The 25,214-nt window shown below is 33.9% G+C and overlaps 1 long non-coding RNA gene across 48 annotated transcripts; it reads left to right on the forward strand.

Annotated features, from left to right (window-relative positions):
• Positions 1–2,725: 2,725 nt before the first annotated feature.
• On the forward strand, positions 2,726–24,971 carry LOC107010235. 48 transcript variants are annotated; one of them, XR_003576606.1, is made up of 12 exons: positions 2,726–11,350; positions 11,452–11,555; positions 11,652–11,747; positions 12,222–13,551; positions 13,713–15,702; positions 15,790–16,369; positions 17,630–19,354; positions 19,443–19,500; positions 19,615–19,707; positions 19,783–19,938; positions 20,023–20,355; positions 21,604–21,930. It is a non-coding gene; the product is annotated as an uncharacterized LOC107010235 (long non-coding RNA). The 48 variants fall into 48 exon arrangements; XR_003576611.1 differs by having other exon boundaries at positions 17,630–19,206; positions 19,283–19,354; positions 19,443–19,707; XR_003576613.1 differs by having other exon boundaries at positions 15,790–15,850; positions 16,058–16,114; positions 16,199–16,369; positions 17,630–19,707.
• The last annotated feature ends 243 nt before the right edge of the window (positions 24,972–25,214 follow it).

Here is a 25,214-nt window from a genome sequence, read left to right on the forward strand (position 1 = left end):
CCCCCCCCCCCCTCCCTCCCTTTCTTCTTTCTTGATTTTCATCATATTCAATCTTTACTTATTTCTTTTCTATTCGAATTTCCACCCTTCTATAGTTACTTTTTATTTCAACATTCATAATTTATTTTTATTTTTTAAAAATAACATACTTACTTTTTCTTTTCGAACCCTCTCACACAAATCTATCCCCTTGGATAATAATATTTTTTGAGAATTATTTTTTTTTTATTAACAACACAAATGAAAAATGAAGATTGTGTAAGAAAGTTGAAAATCCCTTTTTTTTTTTCATCCCAACTAATATGAATAGGTGTTAGGCATTGAGATTAGTGAAGGGCGGGTGAGTTGAGGGACAGAGATGAAGGCAAATTTTTAATGTGGAAGAAGAAAGGTATTAAAAGTGTTTTAATGGGGATAAAAACATTTGGGAAAGACAACAAAATAAAGAGAGAGCAAAATTTAATATTTTATTTAAAAAATTGAAGCCACAAATTTCATTTACTTATAAACAAAAAAATTCATTTTTTTTTTTACTTTAACTTGTAAATTATTTTTTTAAAATTATTATATTTATATATTGAGCAATAAAAATGTCATGTTTATGATTTTACCTTTTAGTTTCTTATTTTTATTATTTCACGCGCTTTGAGGAGAGTGAATACATTTGCTTTGTCATGTCAGTTCTTAGGGTGATATTTAATTCACTTCAAAATTGCTAAGGAGTATTTAAACGTCCGTATAGTTAAACTACTTAAGTAAGTTTTGCTATCAAGTTTATGGTTGTTTTTATGTATTTTCTTTTAATTTTTTTTATTACTAATAGTAGTTTATTATTCATTTTTTATCAAGATGACGTATTTTTATTTATGTGAATTTCATATGTCAGTTTTTCAAATAAATGAGAGAGCACATTACATGTTCCACTAAGATGTGTTTCTCAAACTAATAAACGATAGTTTATGTATGAAACTCATACTGTAAATAATTTATGTATGAAAAATCAAAAAATAACATAATTTAGGTGTATTTTTTACAATATTATACATTTTCTAGTTATCATGGTAATAAATTTACTAAATGACCAACGGGAATGAAAGACCAGTTTAAAACGATATATAATATATGTATTTGTTGTCAAATGTTTTCAGGATATTGTATAGTTTATGGTCAAACACTAACGGAAATGAAAGATCAATTTAGGATGACATATAATACATATATTTGTTGTGATTTTTTTTCCAAGGAGATTGTATGTTGATGGCTTAACGACATCATCACCTTTTAGCTCTATGAAGACTTTGAATTAAGACGTAATAAGTGGCAATTCAGGATATCTATTAAGAGTGTTCAAAAATAGTTTTTAATGTTTAAAAACAAGAAGTTTAAAATGAAATTATAAATAAGTGTATCATTTAATATTAAATATAGTTATTTTAGGCTAAATTTTATACTTAATTTTATTAAAATTGATGTAATATATATATATATATATATATATATATATATATATATACCCACACAAATATCACATTGTCAAGATTAAACTACACCAATTATAAATTAAAATAAAAAACGAGTTAGTGACATATAAGTATTAGGATAAAAAAATTATTAAAAATAATTTATTTTTATAGTAAGTAATTTTTCCGCGTTCATTATATATGCTGTACACTACAAATATATCGATTCAGCATACTGATGATCAAACGATAATGTGTTTTGTATGTTCAAAAATAAAAATGAAGGGAAAATTTTAATATGGAATAAGAAAGGTATAAGGAGTGTTTTAATGGGGAAGAAGACATTTAGGCAAGACAACAAAATAAAAAGGGAACAAAAAAATTATATATTTTTCTTAAAAAAAAATTGAAGCCACAAATTTCATTTACTTCCAACCAAAAAATTTCACATTTTTTTGCAACTTTAACTTGTAAATTATTTTTAAAAATTATTAGTTATACATTGACCAATAAAAAATTGTCATGTGTATGATTTTATGTTTTAGTTTTTTATTTTTATTATTTCACACGCTTTGAGAAGAGTGAATATACTCACTTAACCACGTCAGTTCTTATGATGATACTTAATTCGCCTCAAAATTGTCAAGGTGATATTTAAATCTCCCTATAGTTAAACTACTAAAATAAGTTTCCCTGCCAAGTTTACTAGAGATTTTTATGTATTTTCTTTTATTTTTTTTTTATTATTTAATTTTGTCAAGACTACCTATTTTTATTCATGTAAATTTCATGTGTCAAAGTTTTTTAAATAAATGAGGGAGCACATTACACGCATTACTGATATGTGTTTCTCAGACTAATAAATGATAGTTTATATATGAAACTCATACTCTAAATTATTTATAAATGAAACTAAAAAAGAGTATAAATTAGGTGTATTTTATTACACGTATTATATATTGCTAAGTTGTCATGGTAAAAATTTATTGGATGATTAAAGGGAATGAAAGACCAATTTAGAATGACATATGTGTTTTTTTAAAAAATCCACTAATTTTAAATTAAAATTAAAAAAAGAGTTGGTAACAGATAATTACCAGGACAAAAAATTATTAAAAATAATATATATTTTATAGTAAGTATTTTTTCTTCTTTTTTCCGCGTTCATTATATTTGTTTTTCACCCGCGTAAAAAAGAAATACTGCGTAGGTTAAAAGCTACACGGTTCAATCACTATAAAAAGACACACTGTGTAATTTAGAAGTCGTCAAATTACAGAAGCTGACTCTCCGGCGACTATGTCCGACCAAAACCCACAAACCCTAAAATCAATTTCCGTCACCCATTGTCTTTGAAGAAAAAATCAAAATTTGTTGCCTGTTGAAGTAAAATTGATGCATGTTTTAAGTAAATCGAAGGAAATTCGCAAATTGGTATTCATATGTTATGATTCTTGCAGCCTATGTTCAAGAATTAAGCGGAAGTGTGAGGCTATTTGGAGCGCAGTTCGGTCATTAATATTGTTTGAGAACTCTCTATTGTTTGATTTTCTTGGAATTCTTGCTTTTTGTTAACTAGTTCAAGAACTTGCTTTTTGAAGTTACGTTGTTAACTGATTTTGGGGGTGAAGCATAATTGATGGATTGTTTCCTGATTAGCTATTTTGCTTTACATGGTCTAGAATTTTTTGATTTTGATTGTTTCTTAAAAGTTGAAAATAGTGTCCTGTTAGAGCATGGGAATTATATAGTTCATTTTTTCTGATTTTGTTAATGTTTTGAGGTTTAGTAGAGGCATCATAGTGAAGCGACTAATAATGGTAAGTCATGATTTGACACAGTTTTAATCATTAAGACCAATTGCACCTGCTAACTTGTGTTTTGCTTCCACAAAGGGCGTATGCTATATCTGATACCATGATATTTAGGAAAAAGTTCCACTTTTCTTGGTGTGTCTTGTCTAATTACTAAGCTAACTTGATGCTTGCAGCCATGAAAGATCACAAAGCTTTTTGAGTTGATTCTTGTTTCTGCTTGGCAAAGTTAAGTTTCTTTGTCCTTCCTCACCAAACCACCCCTTTCGTGAAATTACACATGAGCTTCCTCTTTTCTTATTCTTATTACTCTCGCTGCTCTATTTTATAAGCAATGACGATGTGAAGGTCTTATCCTCTGTGTAATTTCAATACAACTTGTCTCTCGAGCTGATTAATCTGTTGCTTGGCACGCACCTGAGGTGGGTCTATGAGATTTTGGAATTAAATTTCCATTTCATGGTGGTTCTTCTCTTTCTCATTAGCCTAACTGTTGTTTGCAGCCACGATAGATTTCAATGCTTTTGAGCTGATTCGTGTTTTTACTTGGCAAAATTCAGTCTCTTTCACACCCTCACCAAAGCTCTCTTTTTGTGATATTGCACATGCACTTCCTCTTTTTGTATTCTTATCACTCACTCTGCTTTGTTTTATACACAATGAAGATTTGGATGTTTTCATGCGTTCATGTTCAATCAAACATGTCGCCTGGCGAGCTAAAGATCCGTTGCTTGGCATGGCACTTCAGGTGGGTCTAAGAGATTTTGGGAAAAGTTCCATTTTATGGTCCTTCTTCTCTGTCTCATGGGCAAACTGATGCTTGCAGCCATGCTGGGTTTCATAGCTTTTGAGCTTATGGTGTTTTGGCACCACAAATTTCAATCTTTTTGTCACTACGACACGACTTTCTACTTTTTTTGTTCTTATTACTCCTCTGTGGTATAACTTAATAAAGCAATTTAACATGTTTTTTCTTGAGTTGAGAACTGTTGCTTGGCATGAGATTTAGGAGAAAGTTCCATTTCATAGTGGTCTTCTTTGTCTCGTAAGGCTACCTGAATGCTTGCAGCCATGACAGATTTCAAATCTTTTGACCTGATTCGTCTTTTGGCTTTGTAAAGTTAAGTTTCTTATTACTCTCTCTACTCTATTTTATAAGCAATGAGGATGTGAAGGTTTTATCTTCGGTGTAATTTCAATAAAACTTGTTTTCTCTCGAGATGATTAATCTGTTGCCTGGCACGGCACCTCAGGTGGGTCTATGAGATTTTGGAATTAAATTTCCATTTCATGGTGGTTCTTCTCTTTCTCATAAGCCTAACTGTTGTTTGCAGCCACGATAGATTTCAATGCTTTTGAGCTGATTGAAAATTCAGTTTCTTTCACACCCCTCACCAATGTTCTCTTTTTGTGATATTGCACATGCACTTCCTCTTTTTGTATTCTTATCACCAATTCTGCTTCGTTTTATACACAATGAAGATTTGGATATTTTCATGCGTTGATGATAAATCAAACATGTCGCTTGGCAAGCTAAAGACTCGTTGCTTGGCATGGCACTTCAGGTGGGTCTAAGACATTTTGGGAAAAGTTCCATTTTATGGTCCTTCTTCTCTGTCTCATGGGCAAACTGATGCTTGCAGCCATGCAGGGTTTCATAGCTTTTGAGCGTATCGTGTTTTGGCACAACAAATTTCAATCTTCTTGTCATTTCTACACGACTTTCTACTTTTTTTTATTACTCTATCTGGTATGACTTAATAAAGCAATTTAACATGTTTTTTCTCGAGTTGAGAACTGTTGCTTGGCATGAGATTTAGGAGAAAGTTCCATTTCATGGTGGTCTTCTTTGTCTCGTAAGGCTAACTGATGCTTGCAGCCATGACAGATTTCAAAGCTCTTGAGCTAATTTGTGTTTTGGCTTTGTAAAGTTTAGTTTCTTTCCCTCCCTCACTGAACTGCCCTTTTCGTGAAATTACACGCGAGCTTCCTCTTTTCTTATTCTTATTACTCTCTCTGATTTGTTTTATCAGCAATGAGGATGTGAAGATCTTATCTTCGGTGTAATTTCAATAAAACTTGTTTTCTCTCAAGGTGATTAATCTATTGCTTGGCACAGTACCTCAGGTAGGTCTATGAGATTTTGGAATTAAATTTCCATTTCATGGTGGTTCTTCCTCTTTCTCATAAGCCTAACTGTTGTTTGCAGCCACGATGGATTTCAATGCTTTTGAGCTGATTCGTGTTTTTACTTGGCAAAATTCAGTTTCTTTCACACCCCTCACCAAAGCTCTCCTTTTGTAATATTGCACATGCACTTCCTCTTTTTGTATTCTTATCACCCTCTTTGCTTCGTTTTATACACAACGAAGATTTGGATATTTTCATGTGATGTTTGATTCAATCAAACATGTCGCCTGGCGAGCTAAAGACTCGTTGCTTGGCATGGCACTTCAGGTGGGTCCAAGACATTTTGGGAAAAGTTCCATTTTATGGTCCTTCTTCTCTGTCTCATGGGCAAATTGATGCTTGCAGCCATGCAGGGTTTCATAGCTTATCGTGTTTTGGCACCATAAAGTTCAATCTTTTTGTCACTACTACACGACTTTCTACTTTTTTTGTTCTTATTACTCCTCTCTGGTATAACTTAATAAAGCAATTTAACATGTTTTTTCTCGAGTTGAGAACTGTTGCTTGGCATGAGATTTAGGAGAAAGTTCCATTTCATGGTGGTCTTCTTAGTCTCGTGAGGCTAACTGATGCTTGCAGCCATGACAGATTTCAAAGCTTTTGAGTTGATTCTTGTTTTGGCTTTGTAAAGTTTAGTTCCCCCCCCCCCCCAACTAAACCCTCCTTCTCGTGAAATTACACATGAGCTTCCTCTTTTCTTATTCTTATTACTCTCTCTGCTCTATTTTATAAGCTATGAGGATGTGAAGGTCTTATCTTCGGTGTAATTTCAATAAAACTTGTTTTCGAGGTGATTAATCTGTTGCTTGGCACGGCAACTCAGGTGGATCTATGAGATTTTGGAATTAAATTTCCGTTCATGGTGGTTCTTCTCTTTCTCATTAGCCGAACTGTTGTTTGCAGCCAGGATAGATTTTAATGCTTTTGAGCTGATTCGTGTTTTTACTTGGCAAAGTTCAGTTTCTTTTACACCCATCACGAAACCTCTCTTTTTGTGATATTGCACATGCACTTCCTCTTTATGTATTCTTATCACTCACTGTGCTTCGTTTTATACACAATGAAGATTTGGATGTTTTCATGCGTTGATGTTCAATCAAACATGTTACCTGGCGAGCTAAAGTCCGTTGCTTGGCATGGCACTTCAGGTGGATCTAAGAGATTTTGGGAAAAGTTCCATTTTATGGTCCTCCTTCTCTGTCTCATGGGCAAACTGATGCTTGCAGCCATGCAGGGTTTCATAGCTGTTGAGGTTATCGTGTTTTGGCACCACAAAGTTCAATCTTTTTGTCACTATTGCACGACTTTCTACTTCTTTTGTTCTTATTACTCCTCTCTGGTATAACTTAACAAAGCAATTTAACATGTTTTTTCTCTAGTTGAGAACTGTTGCTTGGCATGAGATTTAGGAGAAAGTTCCATTTCATGGTGGTCTTCTTTGTCTCGTAAGGCTAACTGAATGCTTGCAACCATGACAGATTTCAAATCTTTTGAGCTGATTCGTGTTTTGGCTTTGTAAAGTTAAGTTTCTTTACCCCCTCACTGGACCACCCTTTTTTCGTGAAATAACCCATGTGTTTCTTATAAACGATGAGGATGTGAAGGTTTTGTCTTCTATGGAAGTTCAATAAACTTGTTTTCTCTTGAGCTGATTAAACTGTTGCTTGGCATTGCACCTCAGGTGTGTCTATGAGATTTCTGAATTTAATTTCCTTTTCATGGTGTTACTTCTTTGTCTCATAAGGTTTATTGTTGTTTGCAGCCACAATGGATTTCAATGCTTTTGAGATGCTTCATGTTTTTACTAGTCAAAGTTCAGTTTCTTTTCCACCCCTCACCGAACCACCGTTTTTGTGATATGACACATGTGCTGCTTCTTTTTATATTCTTATTACTCACGATGCTCCATTTTATATACTTATGAAGGTTTGGATGTTTTCTTTCGTTGATGTTTAATCAAACATGTCGCCTGTCGAGCTTAAAGAATTGTTGCTGGGCGAGATCAGTTGGGTCTATGAGATTTTGGGAGAAATTCCATTTTATGGTCCACCTTCTCTGTCTCTTAGGCGAACTGATGGTGTTTCACAGCTTATCGTGTTTTGGCACCACTTAGTTTAATATTTTTGTCACTAAACTGGTGAAATTATATGACCTTCTACTTTTCTTGTTCTTATTACACTCTTTTGTATAACTCAAAAAAGCAATTAACATGTTTTGCTCCTCAGGTGGGTCTATGAGATTTCAGAGAAATTTTCATTTCATGGTGCGTCTTCTCTGTCTCATAAGGGTAACTGATGCTTGCAGCCATGACAAATTTAAAAGCTTTTGAGCTTTTTCGTGTTTGGTCTTGGCAAAGTTCACTTTCTCTCCCCCCCCCTAAACTACCTTTTTTCATGAAGTTACACATGAGCTTCCTCCTTTCTTATTCTTATTACTCTCTCTCATGTGTTTTATAAACAATGAGTATGTGGAAGTTTTCTCTTTCATGGAAGTTCAGTAGCTGATTTTACTGTTGTTTGGCACGGCACCTCAACTGGGTCTATGAGATTTTTGAATTAAGTTTCCATTTCATGGTGTTTCTTCTCTATCTCATAAGGCTAACTGTTGTTTGCAGCCACAGTGGATAGCCACAATGGATTTCAGTGCTTTTGAGCTGATTCATGTTTTTACTTGGCGATATGTAGTTTCTTTCCCACCCCTCACCGAACCATTCTTTTCGTGATACCACATATTAACTCCGTCTTTTCTTATTCTTATTACTCACTGTGCTTCGTTTTATGAACAATGAAGATTTGGATGTTTCCATCCATTGGTGTTCAATCTAACATGTTGCCTGTCGAGCTAAAGATCTGTTGCTTGGCGTGGCACTTATGTGGGTATATGAAATTTTTAGAAAAAATCCATTTTATGGTCCTTCTTCTCTGTATCATAGACAAACTGATGCTTGCATCCATGCTGGGTTTCACAACTTATGAGCTTATCGTGTTTTGGCACTACAAAGTTCAACTTTTTTGTTACTAAATCACCCTTTTTGTGAAACTCACGACTTTCTACTTTTTTTGTACTTGTTACTCTCTCTGGTATAACTCAAAAAAGCAATTTAACATGTTTTCTGTCGAGTTGAAAACTATTGCTTGGTATGGCACCTCAGGTGGATATATGAAATTTTGGAGAAAGTTTTCATTTCATGGTGCGTCTTCTCCATCTCATAAGGCTAACCGACGCTTGCAGCCATGACAGATTTCAAAGCTTTTGAGCTATGTGTTTTGGCCTGGCAAGGTTCAGTTTCTTTTCGTGAAATTTCACGTGAGCCTCCTCTTTTCTTACTCTAATTACTCTCTCTGCTGCATTTTCTAAGCGATGAGGATGTGGATGTTTTATATTCCGTGGGATTTCAATAATACTTGTTTTCTCTTGAGCTGATTAAACTGTAGCTTGGCACGGCACCTCAGGTGGGATTATGAAATTTTGGAATGTGATTTCCATTTCACAGTGTTTCTTTACTGTCTCATAAAGGTTAACACGGATTTCAATGCTTTTGAGCTGATTCATGTATTTACTTGGCAAAGTTCAGTTCCTTTCACACCCCTCATTGAAACTCTTTTTGTGATGTTGCACATGCACTTTCTTTTTTTGCATTCTTATTGCTCACTCTACTTCGTTTTATACACAATGAAGATTTGGATGTTTTCATCTGTTGATGTTCAATCGAACATGTTGCCTGTCGAGCTAAAGAACTGTTGCTTAGAACAACACTTCAGCTGGGTCTATGATATTTTGGGAGAGTTTCCATTTTATGGTCCTTTTTCTCTGTCTAATAGGCAAACTGATGCTTGCAGCCATGCCGGGTTTCACAGTTTATGAGCTGATCGTGTTTTGGCACCACAAAGTTCAATTTTTTTGTCACTAAATCACCCTTTTTGTGAAACTACACGACTTTCTACTTCTCTTGTACTTATTACTCTCACTGGTATAACTCAAAAAAGCAATTTAACATGTTTTTTTTCAACCTGAAAATTGTTGCTTGGCATGGCACCTCAGGTGGGTATATGAGATTTTGGAGAAAGTTCCATTTCACGATGCGTCTTCTTTGTCTCATAAGGCTTAACTGATGCTTGCAGCCATGAAAGATTTCAAATCTTTTGAGCTGATTCGTGTTTTGGCTTGGCAAGGTTCAGTTTATTTTCGTAAAATTGCACATGAGCTTCCTCTTTTCTTATTCTAATTACTCTCTCTGATCCATTGTATAAGCGATGAGGATGTGGATGTTTTATCTTCCGTGAAATTTCAGTAATACTTGTTTTCTCTTGAGCTGATTAAACTGTTGCTTTGGCACGGCATCTCAGGTGGAATTATGAGATTTTGGAATTAAATTTCCATTTCATGGTGTTTCTTTACTGTCTCATAAAGGCTATATGTTTGCAGCCACGACGGATTTCAATGCTTTTTAGCTGATTCGTGTTTTTAATTGGCAAAGTTCAGTTCCTTTCACACCCCTCATTGAAACTCTTTTTGTGATGTTGCACATGCACTTCCTTTTTTCACATTCTTATTACTCACTCTACTTCGATTTATACACAATGAAGATTTGGATGTTTTCATCCATTGATGTTCAATCGAACATGTTGCCTGTCGAGCTAAAGAATTGTTGCTTGGCACGACATTTCAGGCAGGTTTATGAGATTTTGGGAGAAGTTCCATTTTATGGTCCTTCTTCTCTGTCTCATAGGCAAACTGATGCTTGCAGGCATGAATGTTTTACACTTTATGAGCTCATCGTATGTTGCCCCGCAAAGTTCAATTTTTTGTCACTAAATCACCCTTTTGGTGAAACTTCACAACTTTCTAATTTTCTTGTTCTTATTACTCTCTCTGGTATAACTCAAAAAAGCAATTTGACATGTTTTTTCTCGAGTTGAAAACTGTTTCTTGGCATGGCATCTCAGGTGGGTATATGAGATTTAGGAGAGAGTTCCATTTCACGGTGCGTCTTCTTTGTCTCATAAGGCTTAACTGATGCTGCAGCCATGAGAGATTTCAAAGCTTTTGAGCTGATTCATGTTTTGGCTTCGCAAGGTTCTGTTTCCTTCCCCCCTCACCAAACCACCATTTTTGTGAAATTACACGTGAGCTTCATCTTTTCTTATTCTGATTACTCTGTTTCATCAACCTTGAGGATGTGGAGGTTTTGTTTTCTGTTGAAGTTCAGTAAAACTTATTTTCTCTTGTGCTGAAAAACTGTTGCTTGGCTCAACACCTCAAGTGTGTCTATGAGATTTTTGAATTAAATTTCCATTTCATGGTGTTTCTTCTAACTTTGAACTATTTCCTTGTTATTGCATGCTTTCCCAGAATTAAACTAAATCTTGCTAGCAAGTGCAGTATTGCATGCTTTCCCACAAAATTTTGGCTTTAAAGTAGAGTATCTAAGCTCTATTTCTGACATTTCTTTGTTGAAATTTGTTACTAAAACTCATGGGATGCCAAATAGATATTGCAGGGTTTTTAAGGTAAAGTTATTTTGAGATCACTGGTAGTATTCATTAGGATAGGTAAAAAACTAACTTGGTCTTTGTTTTTGCCATTGTATACAATATGGCAAGTGTTTGTTCCGTGGATTTGATGATTGTAGACATGAAAATCTTAAGAGTTATTTGATACCACAAGCTATGCTCTCCTCTTGGGTGCATGGGGACTCACATAAATAGATTGGTGCTGGAAATCGAGGTAAAACAGATGAGCTTATAAGGAAGAAGAAGAGTAGAAGATGTCAGTCAGCTCCTCCCTTTTACCAAGGCAAGAAAGTTCCTTGCCACAAGTGAGTCTTCAAGAATGGCTGAATGAAATAACTATACAAGACTGTTCATGATGTGCCACTCATACCAGGTAAGTAGTCCTTGAGTACTTGTTTCTGTTGATTATCAATGATGACAGAAAATGTGTGCGACTACTTAATGATCTTTTCCATCATGCGGAAACTAGAGCAGTAAGGAGACTGCAGAAGCTTTCTGGAGCTTCCACAGCTGTCATCCCACCAATGTGATCAATCTTCCACCCTAAGTTGTGGTGATTGTGTATTCTATGATGAAAGGTAATAGCATCAAATTTCTTGTGAGGGTAAGGTATCTTTCTGATACAATCTAAATAAAAAATATGTTAGTAACTCAGATGGTGCTTCTGTCCCCAGGCCAAGTGTGAAAATGAAACTTGTTAACTCCCGTAATAGCAAATTACAAAGATCAAGGGGAGTGCACAAGTACATGTGATGGGGAGTAAAAAGAAGGTAAACCATTCCTTCCATTTGTTCCTAACCTTAATAAGAGCCTAAGTTGCATTGACCCTTCATTGTTGCTGCTGCACCCATGTCGACACGAGACGTGCGTGGGTGCGGGATATGTGTGGGATTGGGTCAACCCACATTTTGTCTCCTGTTTAGCTTTTTCCTCTTCGTCACTGTTTGTTGCTTCATGTTTTATGCCTTATAGAGAGAAACTAAGAGTTCAAGCGGTTGTGTTTTGACCTCTGGTAGTCAGCAGCAGTGATCTGTACGGAAGTTGGTGGAATTAAGGCCTTGAATTCCTTTCTTTTTGTTTATTAGGGGAACAACCAGAGAGCTTGAAAGAAGAAGTTGGGGTCTTGGGGAAAACGAGTTAGAAGATCTTTCAAAATTTTAAATATCTCTGTAGTTTTATTTTATATTTTAGAATTTTTTAGCCAAATTCCAGCACCCGTATTGATGACATTATTCACATTTTAGGAAATACTCCACTAGCTAACAAGACTTAAGCACGTATTTCATAAGCATGATCCGGAACTCAGATTCCTGAGTCAGATCGAAAGTCCAAGTCGGTCAATTGATGGCTCTCTTGCTCATGGCAGTCCGTGTAAACTGGTAAATCCAGAAACTCTTCAAACCCCCTTGCATCAAATGTTTTACTTGCAGAATATGATTTTCTGGAGAACTAATTCAGTGCTTTCTCTAGTTCCAGTTATAAATCTGACTGCCGGTCAGGTTCCGGATGGGCTGATTAGTCATTTAGGGAATGTAACTTCAAAAAGCCAACAAGTTAATGTGTGTACACCAGACCCGTCCATAAAATCGCCTTGAACATGATTATAGTGTTGAATTTGAAGTAGCTAATGATGTTAACCAGGTCTTAAGTTAAATGTTTCTTAGAAGCAAGGAAATTTATATTGAGAACTTCTCCTGTTGCAAAATTCAGAGCAAGGCATCGCGAAGGTCAAAATTTTTGTCGGAGATTCAGAGGAAAAAGCTTAATTGACCAAGACATTCTGGATGAAGACGATCATCTTATGGATTTTGTTTTACAGACCAAAAATTATGGTGCTGACCTGCCATTTTTTGTCCAGACCGTCTCCTCTGCCATTAGATATTTTGCTCGAGACTGGGTTTCAAGATGTTATTCCTTACATCGCTGAAAATGAAATTGGAACTTCTGTTGAACATGAAGTTGTTTTCACGTATAATTTTGGAAAGAATGGAACATAGTCTCTTGGTCCCTGCCATATATTATTTGGAAAAGGAGGACTGCTTGTTCCCAAACACTGCAAAGTTTGATCTCAATTTTTATGCTCTTTCTTGAAAGGATATAGCCAGTATAGGGGGACATGATCCATGGGATGTTTTTGATTCAGGTTCTTCTGAATTCTATTATGATGGAAATGATTTGGCACATGTATTCTCATGGTGAAGAGAATCTCAAGAATTATTTGATACCACAGGCTATGCTCTCCTCTAGGGTGGATGGGGACTTACGTAAATGGATTGATGTTGGAAATAGAGGTGAAACAGATAAGCTATAAGGAAGAAATGAGTAGAAGAAACCATTGCTCCTCCATTTTACCAAGGCAAAAGGAAGTTCTTTGCCATGAGTGAGTCTACAAGAAAGACAGCAGGAAATAACAATATTAAGATTTTTCACAATGTGCCACTCATGCCTGGTAATTTGTGCTTGATTGCTTTGACCATGCTTTTGCAGGTCATTCCTGAAATTGGTTACCAATTACTACAAAACTGGGGATGGATCTGCAAACATTTATTTTCAAGCTTCAAGATCATTTACCAGGTAAGTTATGATCTTTGTTTATATTTTTATCACACAACCAGTCTATCGTACTTGAAAAGATTTTCCATTTACCAGAAATTGCATTGCATTAAATTTTGCAAGATTTCATCAAAGTTAAACCTAACTATGAGCATGAACTTATATTGTTTTGGTTAAAGCAGGAACTTGAATCTGATTCACAAAAGCCAACATCTTTCACACTTCTTGCTGTAACATTCTCTTATACTTGTCCCTGTCATATTATATTACATGCAAACCATTTGCAGATCAATCTTAGAAGGGAAAGGTATTGTAGTACTGATTATGGTTGTTCATTCAAGCTAGTTACTCACATACTTTCTCAAATCTTTTACCACACCTTTATAGCTTATTCTCTTTGACATTCACATTCCTTTCTCATAAGGATATTTGCCGGTGTAAATGTGGAAAACAAAGCATGAAAAACACTTCTTCTCATGCTAGTTATTCCATTCTGTGGTATCATCAACAGTTTATATTAGTTCTATGCTCCATCTTGTTTAAAGCAAGAAGGATTTTCAAGTGTCATTTGTGTCCATTGTCTCTTAAGGTCCATTTTTGAGGGGGGATTTGCCTCCCTTCTCTGGTAACCCCTGATTTTTTTTGAAGTTATGCACTTACGCTAGTTTTCATCTCTGTTTTTGCAAGTAATTACTTGTGACCTCTTTTTGTTACATTAATTCAGAATGAGGCTACAGAGAGAATAATGCGATTTCTGTTCGAGGGTGGTTCCCCTACTCTATGATTTGCCTGTGATTCTTTCAATTTCTAAACAAATCAACAGCCCTCAAAAAAGAGAAAGAGACATAGATAGAGTACACTACAGTTTTTGGGCTTTCCCCCCCATCATTTAGGTTCTGGACTGTGATTTTCTTGAACTTGATGTCTATTGGAAACAACTTCTCTAGTCCCCCCACAAAGGACCGGGGTAAGGTCTATCTACCAATGCTAGCTTTTAATTATAGGATAAGGCTGTGATGATGACAAATGAAGTTGTATTGAGTTGGGTCAGGCATTGGAGCTACCCTTCTTGGCAAGGCAACCCGGTAAGGCGTCAGCGTTTTGCAACGGAATTCTGCAGCCATGGTGGTTACTTTGTCTCCTTTTGCCTGGTTTTATTGCAAATCTGAGCCTCAGGAGAAAGACGTTTGAAACTTGTGAATTCTGTTTTGTTAGGTTTGCCTAAAAAATTCAAGAATGAGGCAGCAGATAGTATGCGATTTCTATCAAGGGTGGTTGCCCTTATCTCTATGCTTTGCCTATGATATTCCATTTTTTAAAACAAACTAACAGCCCTTAAGAAAGGGGACAAAGAGTACACTTGAGTTTCTGGGTTTATTTTCATTTTTGCACTCTTAAACGTATGCTCATAAGGCAATAAACAACTATACAACAACAGCAGCATGACTATGAAAATTATAAAAGAGGCAGTGATGATTTCTGGGATAACTAAATTCGGGCATTGAGATTACCCAACCCGTATCTTGGCGAGGCAACCCGGTATGGCCTGTAGTTGAGACACATAAATCACACATGCAATTGTTTGGTGCATCCATGGTGTGCTTGGCTTCTCTCTGGCCTTATCTTCACACAAATCTGAGCCTCAATTTGCTAAAGAAAAAAAGGAGAATAAGGTCAAATTTATACCTTCACTATGTATAAGGAGCAATATCTTTTCCATGATTAATGTGGAAGATATTGTACCAACGCCGTTCTTATTTGCAGTTTTAATGCTTATTGATAATGTATTAAAACATTATAATACATTGATTGTAGTTGGTAATACATGATTAGGTACTCAACCTACATTCTCAAACCTTTTACTACACTTTATAGCTTATAATCTTCAACATTCATATTGCTCCGTGTCTAAATGTGCAAATCATCTTATTCCAATTTAATTTTTATAACTTAATGACATCATTTATGTTTTAGGAAATACTCCACTCGCTAACAATATTCTCTAGAATAAGAAAACAATTTAATTTTTATAACTTAATGACATCATTTATGTTTTAGGAAATACTCCACTCGCTAACAATCTTATTCCAATTTAATTTCTTCATAATACAGGTTCTGTGTATTCTATGCGTTAATCTAACTGATGTGGGCCTGTTAGAATTTATTTAACAGGTTGGTCCATCGACACTAATTAGCTCTCATATTTTACTCCATTTAACTCTTGCTCATGTTCTCTGAATAATGTATTTGCTAGTACAGATGGATCATCAATAGTTTCCCCGTCAGTGAATTGGGTCCTGAATAAACTAGGCTTGCAGGAGTAAGTACATACTTGATTTATGAATTTGGAGCTACCTTGATGCTTTCTCTTGCCTCCGTCCACCCCCATATAATAAAAAGAGAAAGAACAAGGATTTAGAACGGAAAGTGATTTAAGATATTTTCTTTATTCCTGATGTCTTTGTTTCCATTTTTGTTGGAACAATAACACTCCGATATGGATGAGCATGTCCATAATCCATGCCAGGTGGTCTTCTTATGTTGAAGCAAGCAATGCTATAAACTTGGAACATTCGCAGCGTGTGTGAGTGGTTCTAGAGCCCCCAAGCCCAAAAATCTGCTGTCCTTTTGGTTGTGTAAAAATGAGCTAATCCAACCCCAACTTTAGCCAGGTTCAGCTCAACTTGGTGCATTGAGAGACGAGCTCAAGGTTGTCTTGAATCTAATCTGGCCCGGGCTCAAGATAGTCAGTTTTTTTAATAGATAACTGTGGTGCCCAGGCCAGCTTGCATGCACCTCGATGATCATGTTTTTTCTGAGTGGAATAACGGCTCTACAGGTTTGGTTAACTTTTGCAACTAAGAATTAATTTACTATTATTAGCAAATCAAACTAGAAATGGTAAAAATTATGAAAACACTCCTAACATAAATAATCCTGCAACTCTCATGTCTGGAATAATCATAAAAGAATTGAGTTCTACAAAGTTTTAACATATTCTCAAATCTTCAAACTACAGAAAAAACAAAATAAATGCAATGCATCGGATGCTGAAATAAGACTATGAATTTGTTGCATTTGTCTAAAATCTGAGTCCATTAGAGATATAAAGGATGCTTGAGATTTTAGTAGGAGGGCTGCTTTATTAATTTATATGGCTGGCAATATATATAGCATCTTATTTAGATCTTAGGCCAATTAATGAATGAGAGAGACAAGAGGGAAAAAGATAAAGGTGTTGGAGAGGGTATTTTGTCATAGGTTTTCCAGCATTACTAAATTTATGTGGCAGGAGGAGTAGACAGGCGGCTTTCTGGTAATGTTATCTTTTTAATAAAAAGAGGTGACCTACTTGTAAATGAGGGGAAAAAAATGAAGATACTGCTTGGTATTTATACCTGGTCTACAGTTGAAAACAAAAACAAAAATAAGTTGGTAGTCTCTTCAAGGTTGAACCTCTCTACCTCTCAAAGGTTAGGGTATGGTCTGCGTACATTCTATTCCCCCAGATCCGGCTTGTGGGATTACACTGGTGTTTGTTGCTCTTCAAGGCTGTGTGTCTAGTGAATCAGTTACTTTGGAACTCAAGCTTAGTATACTTAACTACTCAAGCGGGCTCAATTTAGACTTGAACTTGAAAAGTTACAATTGGATTTGTCGTGGCAAACCGAAGCTTGAGCAGTGGTTGAGCTTGCAAAACAAGTCTTCTTGAACTTTAAGTCCACCACATATCTTGTTAATCGTAAAAAAGAAATGACCAAAATATAGTTCGTCTTTTCCAAGAATAAGTGGAGTTGGTTCTTCTTCCAAGAATAAGGTGTTCAATTTTCTATTATAGGGATAATATATAGGAAAAACGTGACAATTTTCTGAAATTCTACAAAGTTGAGCTTATATGCATTTTATAGCGAAACCTTTCCTGGCATTTGATCCCCATGTTTTAGTAATGGTAAAAGGTTGAATAATTGCAGATAGAAATTATCCCTGCAGTTAGCTGTTGTTTTCTTTGTTCTTCTTAGAGAATTTGATTTCATTAGCTGTGTGCTGATATTAATCATTATCACATTATTTGTAACTACTTGAACTCCCTCTCTTCCAGGCTGTTACTTGTGGCAAAGACTCCACCCGCTATCAGTAATTGTAGCTGATGATGTTTTGCAGTGTCAGCCAAGTGTATTGCAAATATACTCCCTTTTTTCTTTTTCTTTTTCTTTTTTTCTTTTAGCATGAGATATGTTCTTGGAGCAATTCGGTTTTGGATTACATCCGCATGAAACCAACCTAGTGTCAAAAATCTCTCATGACTCGTTAGTATACCTAATTTGGTTCTGTTTGCTACCTATACTATGCAATAATATCACGCTAAAGATATCTGGTATGCAATCATCACACTGAAGGATAATCTGGATCTAGAGCGCGATACATGTATGTACTAAATGTAATATTGCTTAGTTAGGTTTGTGAAGTAGGAGTTCTCATGACTCGTATTTGGTTCTGCTTGCTAATCAATAATGTAATATTAACTTCTGGTGACAGCAACTCTCCGTCCTAATACCCAATTAATATATTTATAATATTATCACATGAATTAAGAGGAGAGTGTAAAAGTTTAGCATTCAAAGGAAACAAAAAACATTTTCCCCTGTCCTAATACCCAATTAATATATTTATAATATCAATTAAAATTATATATTGCTTAGTTATCATGGTATTCCTAATTAAGTAGCAGGAATGAAAGATTAATTTAGGATTAAATATAGTACATATATCTTTTGTAAAATTTATTTCAGGAGATCACATGATTCTTATTGGAACTTTGAAAGGTTTAGATAATTTATATTAGACATACGTAATTCTTTGAAACCTCAAGGTGAGTTTCTATTAAAGGGATTTGGGAAAAAAACATTGATGCCTAAGATTAGATCTTCATAATGGGTTTGATCCGAAGTCAATTCAATCCAACCCTTGAATTAAGTGTTGGCTCTTATAATTAGTTAGGATAACTAGAAAGAAAGTATCTACTTTTACAATATAATGTTAAGTTTTATTATTTTTAAAATATTACTCCCTCCGTCTCGAATTGTTCATCATGTTGCATTTATCGAAAGTTAATTTAACTAATTTTCAAAGATAAATTAGATCACATTAATTTGATATTTTAAACAAAAAAATAGATATTCTAAAACTATATGGAAAGTACTATAAATTATCATTTTTTGCATATTAATATAATAAAAAATACATTTTAAAATGTTCGTCAAAATTTTTATAATTTAATTCTGAAAATAGAAACCATGACAAACAAAATCGGACGTAGGGAATATAAATATTTAAGATAAATAATGACCTAGTGACCCCCTCTCCTTAACCCCTTTTCTGGTAGCTGAATGCAGGATAGTTTTAGGTGGTTGCATTTGTTAAAATTAGGTCAACTGTTTTTGAGTCTGAATTAGAAATGTAGGATGGTTCTGTTCGAGTTGCTGTCTTGTAGTTGTAGCTCTGGAGCATTCACCATATATGTACACCAGCGACATCAAAATTTAGCCATTATATACATGCTTTCCCAGCAAGCTTTGGCTTTAAAGGGGAGGCTCTGAACTCTATTTCTGACGTTTCTTTGTGGAAATTGTTACTAAAACTCACGGGAGGCCAAATGGATGTTGTAAGGTTTTGAAGGTAAGGTTCTTTTGAGATTTAGCTGGTAGTATCCTATAGTATAGGTATAAAACTACTAATGTGGTCTTTGTTCTAGCCATTGTTTACAGAACGACAAGTGTTTGTACCTTTGAATTGATGATTGTAGACCAGATGTTTGGTACAACATGTAATTCTGTATAAGCCTTCCTTATATGATACAAGAGTTGACTGTTGTTTGCTAGTAAGAAATTTTTTTGGGATTTTTCTTGTTGCAGTCATTGTTTGTGATGTATTTAACAACCAACCAGTTAGAAGGAAAAAAATGCACTCCAAGTACTTCTACTTTTCTCACAATTCAAACAAATGAAAGATAGTGATTACATACTTTACTTTTAAAGTTGTACTCTAACCTGATTGTTCTTTTGGTTTGTATATATAATCTGGAAGCCCAAAGAAGGTCTTGCATGCTCTGAAAGAGTCTCTGCTAAGAATCGCCCTTGTGCATATCAGTGTCTCATTCATAATTGTTGATATTGAAAGGTCTGTCTTTGTTACATCAGCTAACTTGAGGATATTTTCTGGCTGGTTTGTTAGATTTTTTTCATTTGCATGCAGTGAGGATGACCTGCTTTGCCCACATGCTTCTCCTTCTCCATTGCTGCTATTGTCCAGTGAGTTTGGAATTCATCTGAGTTCCCTTAACAAATTGAATGCAAGTGATGGTTCATTCGCAGAGGCTACATTTCAGGTCCTGATGTTTACACAATGAAGGTATACATGCCCAAATGAATAAGAGATGTTATAAGTTATCTTTTCTACAGTATGTTTCCCTAACAACCACTGTTCAATTTGCAGGTCCTTCAATATTTCTGTATCCACTTGTTACTAGTATATTTTGCTGACCAAAGAAAAACAGAAGACCAATCTTTGGTTAGCATTTTTTATGTCAGATGCCTGTTTTTACGGTGTTTATGTTTTCCTTGACCTCCGTAATGCAAATATCAATTCAAGATTTGTTTCCAAAGGACCAATACATAAAATACTTAATAACACAGCTATGACAGTGCTTCTTACATTGAGAAGTGAAGTAGATCTCAGATATATCCACAGGTTATGTTGAACCTAAATTGTCCAACATCTTTATATGATTATACTTTGGAGCCTTCAAAGACCTCTGTGGAATTTGAGGTGAGATTTTTTGTTGTGATTTATGGTTTAATTTGTTTTGGGGTTGAGAAACAAATGTGAAGCTCTAGATTTATTTTATAGAATTGAGTTTTTGTTAGTGTTTGTTTTGGGTTGTTTTTTATTTTAAAAGAAATAAATTAAAATGCCTAATCACTTTTTGGAACTTTAATATGGGTGAAATTTAATCTTATAGAAATTCAAAGTATTAAAAAGGACCCTCTGACCTGCAAGGTCCTTACGTCACAGTTGTTCTTGGAGAACAAACTTATCTCCTTTGTTGTGGGAGAACAATGCAAAACCACGTGTCTAGCTTCTTTTGGTTGCAAAACCAAACAAACCAGTGTTAACAAGGACATGTCATACATATTGTTTTACTGATAGGAATATTGTATTCATATGATAAATGTGTTTGCTAAGACTGATAATTCTGTGTTGGAGAGCAAGAATGAAGCAAATGCTACCTCTAGTCATATCTATAAGTGAGGGTAATTCTCACACTTACCATGAGATCTAATCCCTGGATATAAATACCAAAGACTTCCTCTGGGATAAAATTATGAGCAAAGTAATCAAACTGACTTCCAATTTTACACAAAAGAAGGGATTGATAAGCTTCAAGAATGATTAATTTCTGTGTCAACCGACTAATGAACTATACATGGTAGTCATTCTATCTGATAAGTTGACAGCCTATATCAAAATGTGCAGAAGATTCTGAACAAAGATAATTCAAAACCCAAATAAATTGAAATAGCCCAAAATGAAACAAGAACTGGGGGAATATCCTTATTGAATGAAATTGGAAGAGCAAACCAAATACAGAACAGGGTATTAAAAGGTTATAGCAGATACCTTAGCAAGTTCCTGAGTATAAAAGACACTCCAAAGTACAGCAGGCTTTGCATCCATCCCCTGTTTCACTTTGGTCCTCCACAAAATTATTTTTCAGAAACAGGAACATGAAACAGTACATCGATAGCTGTATGTAATAGCTTCTTACCCTGAACATCATCCTCACATATAGCTGAAAGATAAGTCAAAAACTGAGAGAGAAAACAACGGACAAATTGAGATAGGGTAAGAAGAAACTCAAGGAATTAACCAAAAACGTGCAACTCCATTGCATTCAACTTAATAGTATCAATTACTACTATATTTAGATATATTTTACAATCAAATTACTGAAACTACATTCTTAGAGTTACCAACATGATTTCAAAAGCTTAACAAGGAATATTTGTTATACAGATAGCTACATTACCACTCAGCTGAAGCACATGGATTGCTGTAACCTGCTCAAACGGAGGGAGTATAAAAATTTAATATACAGTAAAAGTTAAAATTGTTGTCCCGTATCATAAAGTGCAAAACGTATAAAAGATAAACTTTGTACGTATTACTTAATTGTTTGATGATATTTACAAAATAGGTATGTCCATTTCATTGACATGATTAAAAAAAATGCATGCTTCCTACGGGAGGATAACTAAGGTTTAGTCTTAGTTATGTGGTCTTTTGATCCTAACATTGAGATATGTTACATTACTTTGGAGAAGAGAGATTAGTATTCTGAAAATATTATGATTGAATCGTGATTAGTTGTTATGCGCAAGTATAAGTACAAATTTATCACTTCAATTTTTTCAAGTTTATAAAAAATACACATAAACCAATCATATCCTCGATAACTGGCAAAAGGTATCTCTATCCATATTCTACGATGAAATTAAAATACAAGTAAATTGTATTTGTAAGCAAAAAAAGTGATCTGTGAACAAAATAGTTATAAGCTAAAAATTAAATATTTCAGCTCCATTTTAGAAAAGATTCGGTATCTAGCTTGAGAAGTGCTTAACTATCTTGCTTTCACTTAGCCACCTAAATTTTACTTAGCTATTTTGCAGTACTAAATACGAATGCAAAGGATTTTTTATGAGTCATTTTTGACCAAATTGTCAATTCTTTTGGTGGTGTTTTATCTTCTTATGAGGTTCTTCCTCAAGTCATTAAGGTACTAATTAATTATTTTCTTTGAGTTTGAGCTTAAAATACGAGAAGTATTTGAGATGATATAAAGGGACTAACGATTTAGTCTCCTACTATACTTTCTTTTTCGTTTCCTAAAACTGTGTTGTACCTTTTTTGAAGTCCCCAATTATTTTCCTTGCTTGAAGTCCTATTCAACTGAGCTTTATTTGTTTGTGCTTCAATAAAGGAAATCTTTTCCTTATCGATCAGCTTACATCGTATTATAGTTCACGACATTTAGCTTGTTTTATCCTCACTATTTTTTTGCAAACTTTGATCTATTTGTTTTATTTTATTACACATTTTTCAACACCACCTTTTTACCACTGGTTAACATACAGAATTATAAACGTACTATATATGTACAAATCCAATTTTGATATGAAAATAGTACCTAATAATTGGAATATTATATAGTCACACGAACAGAGAATTAGCCCGCAAAAACTGCAATTGCCAAGAAAAGAAACAGGGGTAAACAACAAAATATCAATAACCAACTTCACAAATTCAAAATCGCAACAATAAAATAATTCTGAGATCAAATAAAAATTACTTAGAAAAAAAAAATCATCATAAGAGATGTAAATAATAAAATTTCGACATTATTCATTACAAAATTCAAGGGATTCTTGTTTTTTAATTCTAATGCAAAAGAGAGAAAAATAATTCTGCAGATTTGTATCTCAATCAAGCTTAATTGGAGACAAAATAATCAAAGTGGGACTTCTTTCCTAAGAAATTATCAAAGATGAAGAGAATCCAAAGAAAATTAAAAAAAATATACAAAAGAGAGCAAATGGAGATGAGACCACATTGAGACACAATACATGACACGTAATACAAACTAACACATATTGATTATAAATTAAATGATCAGAATATCCTTGATTTAAAAATAAATTATATTAAGCATACGTGTTGAAACTGTCTCTTCTAAATAAGAAGGAAATGAGAAAAATAAGAGAAATACGTAATATAATATTGGAAAAATTACATGGGATGACAAACATCTCTAAGTAATTATATAATAAGGGTATAGTTTAATTTATTTACTTTCTATAATTATAGTTTCTTTTTTTTTGCTATAATTAATGGGGTCCACCACCTATTCCTAAACCAATCGTATAAAAACTTTTTTTTTTAATTTTGTATATAATTTTATACAAATCAATATTATCTCTCTTATTCATATTCCACTTTTTATCCTATAATCAATACTTCTATCCGATTTTGAATTTCAAATTGGAAAAAATTCAATTTATTTTTCCCGAAATTGAATTCGACTTTCGCAGGTAATCCTAAAATTTAGTCGTGTACAATTTTTTTTTCCTCGTTCAACAATTGTATATGTATTGTGTTTCTTACAAATTTTCATATTTTTTTGGTGAAATAATCGATTGTTCTTATTAAATTACAAATTCTTTAAAATCAGAATGAATGAATCATCTTCATCTATGAGGATTACCAGAGGTATTCCATTGCATGTCAATTTTGTTGACAATTTACCCTCGTTTTCAATGGTTTTAACTCAAGATTTTGGGGTTGATGTAGGGTCTATGGTAAAATCCAAACAAGTTCAATATGAACAAACAATGGAAGAATTAAGATCAAAGAAAAAATATGACCCTACGGCAGTTCAAAAAGTTCTTAACAATGTCAAAGCTAGAGGCATTAAAATTGTACAAGGAGGAAGAAAGAGGAAAGCAGTAAACAGTGATTCAGAGGAAAGTGCATCTGAAATTGATGGATTTGAAGAACATCACAATCATGAGGTAGTGGCTTAAAACACAATTTTAGATACAATATTTTTTTTACTTAGGTGTCAATATACAAAAAATTGTTTGTTTAAGTAATTTTTGTATTCACGTAATTGTATATAGTATATTGCATGTTTAGTACACATATGTTTTAGTTATTTGTATATATCTTCCATTATTTATTTGTATATTCCTTTAGTTATTGTACGTGTCTGTAGATTTGATTAGTTTATACATATTTTAAGTTATGTATAATGAATAATATACTAAGTTTTAATAGGGGTAGTAATGGATTGTATATTAAAGACTCCATATTACTTTGTTTTTGTATACATATACAAAAAGTAATTGTATTTAGTTATAGAGATTGGAAAATTTCATATATGATTATAATTTGTATATTTTAGTAGTTATATGCAAATTATTGAAGTTAAGTATATATATTAAGTTTATATATTATTGTAGTATATACAAAGTCATTTAGACAGTTGTATATATTGACATGTTTAAGTACACCATATTCATGTACACATACTAATATACAAAAAAAGTAAGTTTGTATATATATACAAAAGAAATGCAATTACAAATGTATATTTAATTTATACTTTTTTTTGTTATGTATACAAAAAATGTATTTATATGTAGCCCTTGATTGAAATAATGTAGCTTTTCCCTGTTTTTTTAGGTAATCACGTTTATTTGCAAGAACCGTGAAAAAAGGACAATTCACATGCAATGTTATACGCAAATCAATACATTGAATGAGCTTCAGAATAAACTGCCTCCAAAACAATATAATCATATATTTACATCATTGTGTCTTGCACAGTTGACAACAATGAGACCATGTCATGTGCAAGCACAATTGTTTAGATGCTTTATGTTGAGGGAGTTGGAAGGTAGTTCTGTCAATGCAATGCTTTTTTTTTATATAAATGGCACTACGCTTCGATTCACAATCAGGGAGTTTGCAATAATTTCTGGTTTGAGTTGTTCTGATAATGTTGCTGACTTCTGCTTTGATACTGATCAACCCAATAGAATCATCGCTGAGTATTTTCCAGGAAA

This window comes from Solanum pennellii, chromosome 2 (genome assembly GCF_001406875.1).
Source record: "Solanum pennellii chromosome 2, SPENNV200".
Classification (NCBI taxonomy): Eukaryota; Viridiplantae; Streptophyta; class Magnoliopsida; order Solanales; family Solanaceae; genus Solanum; species Solanum pennellii.